Source organism: Ictalurus punctatus, chromosome 19 (genome assembly GCF_001660625.3).
Source record: "Ictalurus punctatus breed USDA103 chromosome 19, Coco_2.0, whole genome shotgun sequence".
Classification (NCBI taxonomy): Eukaryota; Metazoa; Chordata; class Actinopteri; order Siluriformes; family Ictaluridae; genus Ictalurus; species Ictalurus punctatus.
The window spans coordinates 368,535-379,055 of NC_030434.2; positions in this window are offsets into that span (position 1 = coordinate 368,535).

Sequence of the window (10,521 nt, forward strand, 5' to 3'; positions counted from 1 at the left end):
TCGTTACATATAATGGTGGAGAATACAACAATTTACCCCAAACAGCTAATTTTCCCAACATCAGCCATTATTCACTCTGGACCTCCTCTTAAGCCCATTTTACACCAGAACGCAGTCCCACCTGATGTCATGTGTGCTGCCAGTGTCCAATGTGTAGTCCACTTTGATTAAAATAAAATAAGGGTATAATTTTTGTCTTCAAATTTAAACACTACAAACTACAACATTCATGCTATATGATGCGGTGCATGCCCATAATCTAAACAGCACACAGTCTGTAGCCTCTGCAGCAGCTCACACTGTGCCATTGGTTAAAATTCAAACTTTGTGAAAGGTTTAACTGTCACATAGTGTAGAAATGAAAATCTCTTTTAATTAACAAACTTCCTGTGATCATATACAACAGTAATGCATGCTTGGTATATTTACTACGGTGGCCGAGAAGTGCAAAACAAAACACATTTACATTTATTTACATTTAGATTTATTCATTTAGCAGACGCTTTTATCCAAAGTCACATAGAAATGAGGAAACACAAACATGAAAATACAATGACAAATCAGAAAACACAATAACAGATCAGAAAACACATTAACAGATCAGAAAACACAATAAGAAATCAGAAAACACAATAACAGATCAGAAAACACATTAACAGATCAGAAAACACAATAAGAAATCAGAAAACACAATAACAGATCAGAAAACACATTTACAGAACTTAAAACACATTTACAGATCAGAAAACGTCCGGGTTACGCATTTCCCTCTGAAGGGAACGAGATGTTAGCATAACAGTATTGGAGCGCCCTTGCACGCATGACCAGTATCTGAAGCTTGTGTAAAATCATGCATCTACTTAGGCCTGCCATGATCAGGTGACGTGGCATTTAAGCACATCGCATGATGTATATATATATATATATATATATATATATATATATATATATATATATATGGCACCTGTGAACCATGCCGCCAGCCTCTATTATCTGAAATGAAGACGCAATTCACATTCCTGCCCTGGTATGACAAATGTCTCGTTCCCTTCTCAGGGAACAGGTTTACTATGGTAACCCAGACGTTCCCTTTCAAAGTTCAGATGAGGCCTGTTAGCAGGCTGTGGCCGCCCGGTCCCCCTGGCTCTCTGCGGGGGGAGGCGGGCCGCCACACTAGCCTTCTGTGCCTCCCTCGAACTAGCACTGGCCAGGGCCCGGCCGAACTCAACAGGATGGGGACGGAACTAGCTGAATGCTGCCGTTTGCTGTTTTGCCTTGCGAAACAATTAACCGCGCCGCCAAACAGGCTGGAAGGTTTAACGGGGCGTCCAACAAAGACACCTTTTCTTTGTCCCCCATCCCAGAGAGGTTGAGCCATAGGTGCCTCTCCGCCACAACCAGGCTACCCATTGAACGGACGATATGACGGGCTGTTTGTTCGGTCTCCCGGAGAGATAAATGTGTGGTGTGGTGCAGCTCTGCCACTGCCTTGGGCCCAATTCCCTCCCTAGTATCGAGCTCACTCAGCAGGTCTGCTTGGTAGGCCTGCAACACTGCCGTTGTATGCAGTGACCCACAAGTAAGACCCGCTGCTGCATAGGCTTTGCCCACCAACGCCGAGGGGCCTTACATGGCTTAGAGTGTAAAGTTGGCCTCCCTAAATTACCTGCCGTTGATCGAGAGAGGTGGCTCGCAAGCTGAGTAATCAGACGTCACGGGGTTATAAACATGGCTAGTGTATGGTTTTCTCCAGAAGCGTGATATCTCATCATGCACTTCTGGAAAAAAGGGGAGTTTTCTGTGGTGTGAGGGAGATTTATATTTATTTTCACTGGAGAGGAAGCGCTCATTCAGCCTGCTACGAGCCACTTCCTCTTCCCCGGGCCAGTCTATATTCAACTTTTCAACTGCCTTAGTAATCACCTCAAGCAGCTCTTTATAAGCTTGAGAGCTGCTGTTGGTTTTTGGTGCAATGGCACCCTCTAAAGTCTCCTCGGAATCAGCGAGGGTGTTTTGGCTTTACATAGGGGAAGGAGGAGTCGTGACGTGAGCTCCAAAGTCAGGCAGAGAGCCGGACCTGGAAGACAGAGCAAGAGATAGAGCAGTGCTCATCTCCGGCTCCTCTTACAAATCCATATGGGAACCCCACTACCTTAGTCGGCTGGCTACCTCAGCAGCAGCCGGCCCTGATCCGCGAGGCTCTGAAACCCAACTCCCTTCAGATGAGAAGAGAGCGAGCCGAGAGCGGAGCTGCCTAATTGTGAAATGTTCACAATGCTGATAGACAGACGCCTCAAGGGCTGCTGTCGCATGCTCCACGCCCAAATACTTCACACAGAGTCTCCTCCATGATGAAACGGGAGCAAGGCGTAACACACTTCCTGAATCCTTTCTTGCTCATTTTTTCTTTCTCTTTTCTTTTCTTTTTAAAAAGGGATAGAAATGTTTAGAGATTTTGAGAAAATAAGAGTCAAAATGAAGCGTCTTTTGTCACACAAACAACAGACATGCAGTCTCACTGAAAATAATAAGGCTGGCGGTGTGGTTCACAGGTGCCATATATATATATATATATATATATATATATATATATATATATATATATATATATATATATATATATATATATATATATATATATCATGCGAAGCGCTTAATTGCCACATCAACGCTGCATATACACTTATACAGCACTCACATGCACAGACACACACATACACGCACACACACACACACATTCCATACATGCATAAACATGTAAACACATATACAACATAAACACATATACAACACTCACACACAAATACACACACACACACATTCCATAAATGCATATACATACATGCATATTCAATTCAATTCAATTCAATTTTATTTGTATAGCGCTTTTTACAATAGACATTGTCTCAAAGCAGCTCTACAGAAATATCAACATGGTATACAGATATTAAAGGTGTGAATTTATCCCAACTGAGCAAGCCACTGAGTGGCGACGGTGGCAAGGAAAAACTCCATAAGATGTTTTAAGAGGAAGAAACCTTGAGAGGAACCCGACTCAGAAGGGAACCCGTCCTCATCTGGGTAACCACAGATATATATAGATAGATAGATAGATAGATAGATAGATATAGATGTGTGTGTATATATATATATATATATATATATATAGATAGATAGATAGATATAGATGTATATATATATATATATACACATCTATATCTATCTATCTCTCTCTCTATATATATATATATATATGTAGATAGATAGATAGATAGATAGATAGATAGATAGATATAGATGTGTGTGTGTATATATATATATATATATAGATAGATAGATAGATGTAGATGTGTGTGTGTGTATATATATATATATATATATATATTATATATATATATATATAGATAGATAGATAGATAGATAGATATAGATGTGTGTGTATATATATATATATATATATATATATATATATATATATATATATATATATATATATATATATATATATGAGGAATCAGCCCAGAACTACACGGGAGGATCTTGTCAATGATCTCAAGGCAGCTGGGACCATAGTCACCAAGAAACAATTGGTAAATTGAAAAAGATCCTCACGTGTAGTTCTGGGCTGATTCCTCACTGTTCTCATGATCATTGCAACTCCACGAGGTGAGATCTTGCATGGAGCCCCAGGACGAGGGACATTGACAGTTCTTTTGTGTTTCTTCCATTTGCGAATAATCGCACCAACTGTTGTCACCTTCTCACCAAGCTGCTTGGCAATGGTCTTGTAGCCCATTCCAGACTTGTGTAGGTCTACAATCTTGTCCCTGACATCCTTGGAGAGCTCTTTGGTCTTGGCCATGGTGGAGAGTTTGGAATCTGATTGATTGATCGCTTCTGTGAACAGGTGTCTTTTATACAGGTAACAAGCTGATATTAGAAGCATTCCCTTTAAGAGTGTGCTCCTAATTTCAGCTCGTTACCTGTATAAAAGACACCTGGGAGCCAGAAATCTTTCTGATTGAGAGGGGGTCAAATACATATTTCCCTCATTAAAATGCAAATCAATTTATAACATTTTTGACATGCGTTTTTCTGGATTTTCTTGTTGTTATTCTGTCTCTCACTGTTCAAATAAATCTACCATTAAAATTATAGACTGATCATTTCTTTGTCAGTGGGCAAATGTAGAAAATCAGCAAGGGATCAAATACTTTCCCTCACTGTAGATATATAGATATATAGCTATATAGATATAAACATATAGATATAGACATATAGATATAGACATATAAATATAAATATAGATATATAGATATAGATATAAATATAGATATAGATATCGATATATAGATATAGATATATAGATATAGATATGTCCGTCACGACAGTACCCCCCTCTCAGCTCCGAGCCTACTGCCACTCGGTGGTGGGCCCAGAGTGCGTCTCGTCACGAGAGCCCATCTGCGTTGCCCACCCGGTGCTTAACCTGGAACGAGAAATCTTGCAAGGCGAGAAACCAGCATGTTACCCGGGCGTTTGTGTCCTTGGCTTTGGACATCCACTGTAGGGGGGCGTGGTCAGTTACGAGGACAAAGTGCCGGCCAGCCAGGTAGTACCGCAGCTCCTCGATGGCCCACTTTATCGCCAGGGCCTCTCGCTCGACGGCTGCGTACTTCTTCTCCGCAGGGGATAACTTCCAGCTGATGTAGAGGACCGGATGTTCTTCCCCATCGAAGGTTTGCAAGAGGACGGCGCCAAGCCCGGTCTCGGACGCATCAGTGTGCACGGTGAATGGGAGGTCGAAGTCCGGATTACGCAGTACCAGCGCGCTGGTGAGGGCCCCTTTAGGCCCTCTCTGCGTCGGCTGACCACCTGACCCGGTCTGGCTGGCCCTTCTTGGTGAGATCTGAGAGGGGGAAGCTACAGCAGAGAAGTTAGGCACGAATCTCCGGTAATACCCCGCCAACCCCAAGAAGGCCCGTACCTGTTTCTTTGAAGTGGGACGAGGGTAGTCCTTTACGGCCTCGATTTTCTTCGCCTGTGGTTTCAGCATTCCCAGGCCAATGCGGTACCCCAGGTACTGGGCCTCAGTCAGCCCTAGGTGGCACTTCCTGGGGTTGGCTATCAGGCCGGCCTCCCGGAGCGCCTTCAGGACCTCCCTAATATGAAACAGGTGGTCGTTCCATGTGGAGGAGTGGATGACTACGTCGTCCAGGTAGGCAGCGGCAAACGTGCGGTGGGGCTGCAGGAGGATGTCCATCAACCGCTGGAACTTGGCGGGTGCCCCGTGTAGCACAAAGTGGAGAACCCGGTACTGCCAGTGGCCAGTGGCCGTGCTGAAGGCCGTCTTGGATCTGGCATCCGGCGCCAGCGCAACTTGCCAGTAGCCCTTGATCAGGTCCAGGGTGGAGATGAACCGGGCCCTCCCCAGCCTTTCCACGAGGTCGTCCAATCTGGGGAGGGGGTAGCTGTCGAACTCGGACACCTGGTTCAGTCTCCAGAAGTCGTTGCACAGCCGCATGCTCCTGTCTGGCTTTGGCACGATGACGATGAGGCTGCTGGACTCCTCTATGATGTGGTCCCGTAGCATCCTACTGATTTCCTCCTCAATGGCTTTGCGTTGGGCCTCTGGGACACGGTAGGGCCGTTGTCTCACCACTACGCCAGGGGGAGTTTTGATCTCATGCTGGACCAGCTGGGTCATCCCCGGGGAGGCCGAGAACACATCCGAGAACTGGTCGGTCAGCTCAGTGAGCTCCTGTCTCTGGGCGGGGGTGAGGTCCTCCCCTAACCCGACCAAGGTACGCTTGCCATGGTCCGAGTCCCGGGGTTGCGTACGCCGACACTACTGGGGCCGGCTCTCTCCACTTCTTCAGGAGGTTCACGTGGTAGAGCTTCTCCTCCGCACGCTTACTGGGCTGTTGCAGGCGGTAGTTGACCGGGCCCCGGCGCTTGAGGACTGTATAGGGGCCTTGCCACCGGGCCAGGAACTTACAGGCGCTGCTGGGCACTAACAGGAGGACCCGGTCCCCCGGCTGGAATTCTCAAGGCTGTGCTGGGCGGTTGTACACTTTTCTTTGCTCCTTCTGCGCAGCGTGCATGTGCTCCCGGACTATGGGAGCTACCCGGTTGATCCTCGCTTGCATCTCCTGCACGTATTCGACGACCGAGCGGAAGGGGGATGGTTGCTCCTCCCAAGCCTCGCGTGCCACGTCCAACAGTCCCCGCGGGCGCCGGCCGAACAGGAGCTCAAAGGGGGTGAAGCCCGTGGACGCCTAGGGGCACTCTTGGACGGAGTCTCAGGTCGGGACTCTGGTCGACCCCTTCTATCAGTTGCACCTGGGCCCAGCAGTGCTTCAGCAGTCGTCCTCCTTCTGCTCCCATCCGAACTTCCCCTCCCGGTTCACCTGGGAAAAGACAGACCACAGAGGGTTAGTGGGTTGGGGGGTCTTACCTTCTGTGGAGGTCTCTCCACCGTCCTGGGCCAGATAGGCCTGCCGGGCCCGGCTCCTCTTCGTGTGTCACCGCGGTCTCGAGGGCTCGGCTGTCGGTCCCATTGGGAATCCGGGCCAGTCCCTCCCAAGGAGCAGGGGCACTGGGAGCTCGGGGATCAGGCCCACCTGGAGGGGCCAGACCCCGGCTTCGCCCCGGATCTGGACCTCGGCTGCAGGAACTTCCCGGGTGTCCCCATGGATGCAGGTTACGGTGAGGATTCCCCCCAGGCGACGTCCCTTGCGTAGGATGGAGGGCCGGGCGAGGGTCACCGTGCTCCCGGTGTCCAACAGGGCGGTTACCGGGTTCCCCTCGACCCACATCGTCAGGGACGGGGCGGCTGTTGTAGGTGGAGGGCGCAGCCCGCCAGCCATGGCTTCGAAAGCGGCCGGGCAGGTTCCCTCTCTGGCTCCGTAGGCATGGGCTCGTCCGGGGGGGTTCCAGGAACGGGCGCCCTCTGGCGAGCCCTCCAGGCATGGGGATGGGGCTGGCGGTCGGGCCGGGGGCCAGGGGCACCACGGGGTCGGTCGAGGGGCGGCTGCTCACCTTGGCCGAGCTCCAAGGTGGCCATGGTTCGTTCGAGGGCTGTCAGGAGCTCCTGGGGCATGGTCGGGGCTTGTGCCCCCACTGCCTGGCGCTCTGTCTGGGGTAAAGCCCTCAGAAAGCGGTAGACCACAACTTTCTCTGTCACTTCCGCAGCGGTATACTGATCCGGCTGGAGCCATCTCTTGGTGATCCGGAGGTGATCCGGATCCAACCTGTTCAGCTGGCCGCGTGGTCGGGCCCCCGGTCGATATGCCCAGGGATGGAAGTCTGTCGCCGCCTGGTAGGGGGTTTGCCCACACCATGCCAGGACCCCCTCCTTCATGGTGGCGTAGTCGGCAGCCTCCTCTGGCTCGAGGGCGTAGTAGGCCGTCCGCGCCTCTCCCGTGAGCAGGGGGCCGAGGGCGCGAGGACAGTCGTCGCGATCCCACCCTTCCCGGCGGGCAATAACCTCGAAGGTCTCAAAGTACGCCTCAAGATCTTCTTCGGGGCCGAGGGGGGGAAGCAGGTGTCGCATCTCGCGGCCCAGGTTGGGGAGGGGCACGGTGGCTACGGGGGTCTCCGTCCTCAGGCCAATCAGCGCCTGGGTGGCGACCTGAAGGCTCTCGGCAAGCTGCTGGGTCACTGCTTGCTGCTGGAGGCTGGCCTGCAGCAGGTGCTCCAGTGTGGGATCCATGGTTGTCTTCTCTTTTTTTTTTTTCTCTCTCTCTCAGGTCCACCCCCCCCCCCCACCCGTTTGTGGGCGAGTTTGTGCTCCTATGCCTGAATCCTCCACCAGTGTAGGGAGTTAGCTCGGGGGAAGGGCAGAGCACAGACCCACAAGGATATATATATATATATATATATATATATAGATAGATAGATAGATAGATAGATCTATATCTATAACTTCACCAATACCTTATAATACTCTTTCCTTCTTATAGACTAGATATCATCTTTCTCACTTTGTGTACCTGATGTTTGACTACAATCGTTCCTTCTTTTGCACTTTTCAACTAAAGTCCACTTGCTATTTTAGTTCCATTTTCCCCACCATCTATGTCTTCCTCCATATTTGAGTCACTTCTGGCCTCTATGCCATTTCAGACCATCATGACTTCAGTCACAACCCAGTGATGTCAACCGCCATCGTGTTGGTTTCCTGTAATGATGTCATCAATTATGACGTGAAGCTTTCAGCTGTGTTCAATTTCCGCTCTGTCCCATATGACACACTCTGCTCTTGTGGACCTCTTCCGAGTCCACAGTTTGGTGACATCAGCTAATGCAGACCTATGGGGCACAAAGGGGTGAGTCCAATTTCATAATTTATATAATTGTTTAACTAAAAGGAAGTAAAGGTTGAAATTGACCTGAGAAGAACAAAAAGGGAAATTTGAGCCATTTCATGCACATGATTGTATAATTACATGATGTTTGTTCTTTTATATCAGTAAAGCCAATTACTTTTAACCTTTCTCTTGTCTCCTGTGAATGCTGACCCACATCCCCACCTCCTTATCGAACCTGGACAATTTGGTCCACTGTGTAGCAGTTTATAATCTGTAGGTCCTCAGCTGCACATTGCTGCATCATTACTGGTTAGCAAACTATTAATCTGAAATTTCAAGCAGCGCTACACACTCTCACTGTCATGAACCTTGAGACGGTACGGAAGCAGGCGCGGGAGGCCAGTGAACAGAGTAGAGTCGGGAAGTTCCGGAAGCATAGTCGTAGAGTCAGCAAGGGTCAAGCGATCGGGCGAACAATACAAATGGGGATATCCAGATAGCGTAGTCGAGACGAGAAGCGAGGGTCGAGGATTATAAGAAACAACGAACTAGAAGAGCTTGGTAACGCAGCAAACTAATTTACTGAGCGTATACTTCACGTAGATTCTGGGTGGATGTCTTCCCTAAGTACTAGTGTGTGTGTGTGTGTGTGATTGGTGCCAGGTGTGTCTGATCAGAACTCCGGGGATGGTGAGCGCATGCGTGCCTGAGAAGTGAGTATTGCATCTTGGGAATTTGAGTTCTGATCGGACCGAGCTGTGACACTCACAACCGCAGTGCAGTAGAGAAAAGCAGACAAACAGCATTTTAAATCACCGTCCAGTTATAATCACCTTCAATGTTATTTGTGCAGTACTAGATTTCACACTTTGTTGTTTGTCTGTTTTATGTTTTTTTTTTCTATTAATTTTTCACCCTTTTTACTGTTTAGAACAGTAAAAAATAATAAAACTGAAAGTGACCTTTTTACAGAAATATTCCAGTGGCATCCCTAAAATATAGTAAACTGATAGTATATACTTATTTAATGATGGTTAAGTTGAACATATTGAGAGATTTTATTTCACATTCACAATGAACTGAATTAAAATCTCTATTTCCTGTGAGAGAAAGCGACAGTGCCACATCAGAGCATCTTTCAAGGGGAGACTCCAAACACCTGCTAATCCTGTCGACCATTCACCTGTTGATCATTTACCCGTCAATAAGTCACCTGTCAGTCATTCTGGGATTCACATAATTGGCTCATGTTTTTATTAGGTAAAATACGTAGACTGCTCTTTTTCCACTGTTAAATGGTGAATGTGTAAAAGTTAGCAGGAGAGAGGAGTGTTTTGTATGATTTGTAACCTTATTTTGACAGGTCTAGGTCAAAGGTCATCATCAATCATAAGAGAGAGAAGATAGTTTGTATATATTGTAACCCTAGTTTTGACAGGTATAGGTCAAAGGTCAAAAAGATGCACATTCTAACTCTCTATATCTAGATCAAAGGTCATGATCATAAAAATATGAATAGTTATGTTAAATCTGGATCACATCCATTCGTGACCATATATGGTGCTGCCATGTGTGTTTTTCCGCCCCACACGTTGCGCACACCTGGTACATCTTTTCACATAGAATATGAAACTCTCTGTGGTAGGACATAAAAATATATATAGTTTTGTTAAATCTGGTTCACATCCAAATCGTGACCATACCTGGTACGACCATTTGTTCCCCCCCACACACACACACAGACACAAATTGCATAGTCATGTTTTTCTCACACTCTGTGGTAGGTCATCGACCATGTGTCGTGTCCCCCCCCCCCCCACACACACACACACAGACAAAAGTTGCATAGTCATGTTTTTCCTCTTCACATAGAATATGAAGCTCTCTGTGGTAGGTCATAAGAATATATATAGTTTTGTTAAATCTGGTTCACATCCAAATCGTGACCATACCTGGTACGACCATTTGTCCCCCCCACCCCACCCCAACCCCTCCACAACCCCTCCCACACAGACAAAAGTTGCATAGTCATGATTTTACTCTTCACATAGAATATGAAGCTCTCTGTGGTAGGTCATAAGAATATATATAGTTTTGTTAAATCTGGTTCACATCCAAATCGTGACCATACCTGGTACGGCCATGTGTATCCCACATCCAAACAAAAATATGACGCACACAAACGCACTTTATTTTCACATTATTTAAA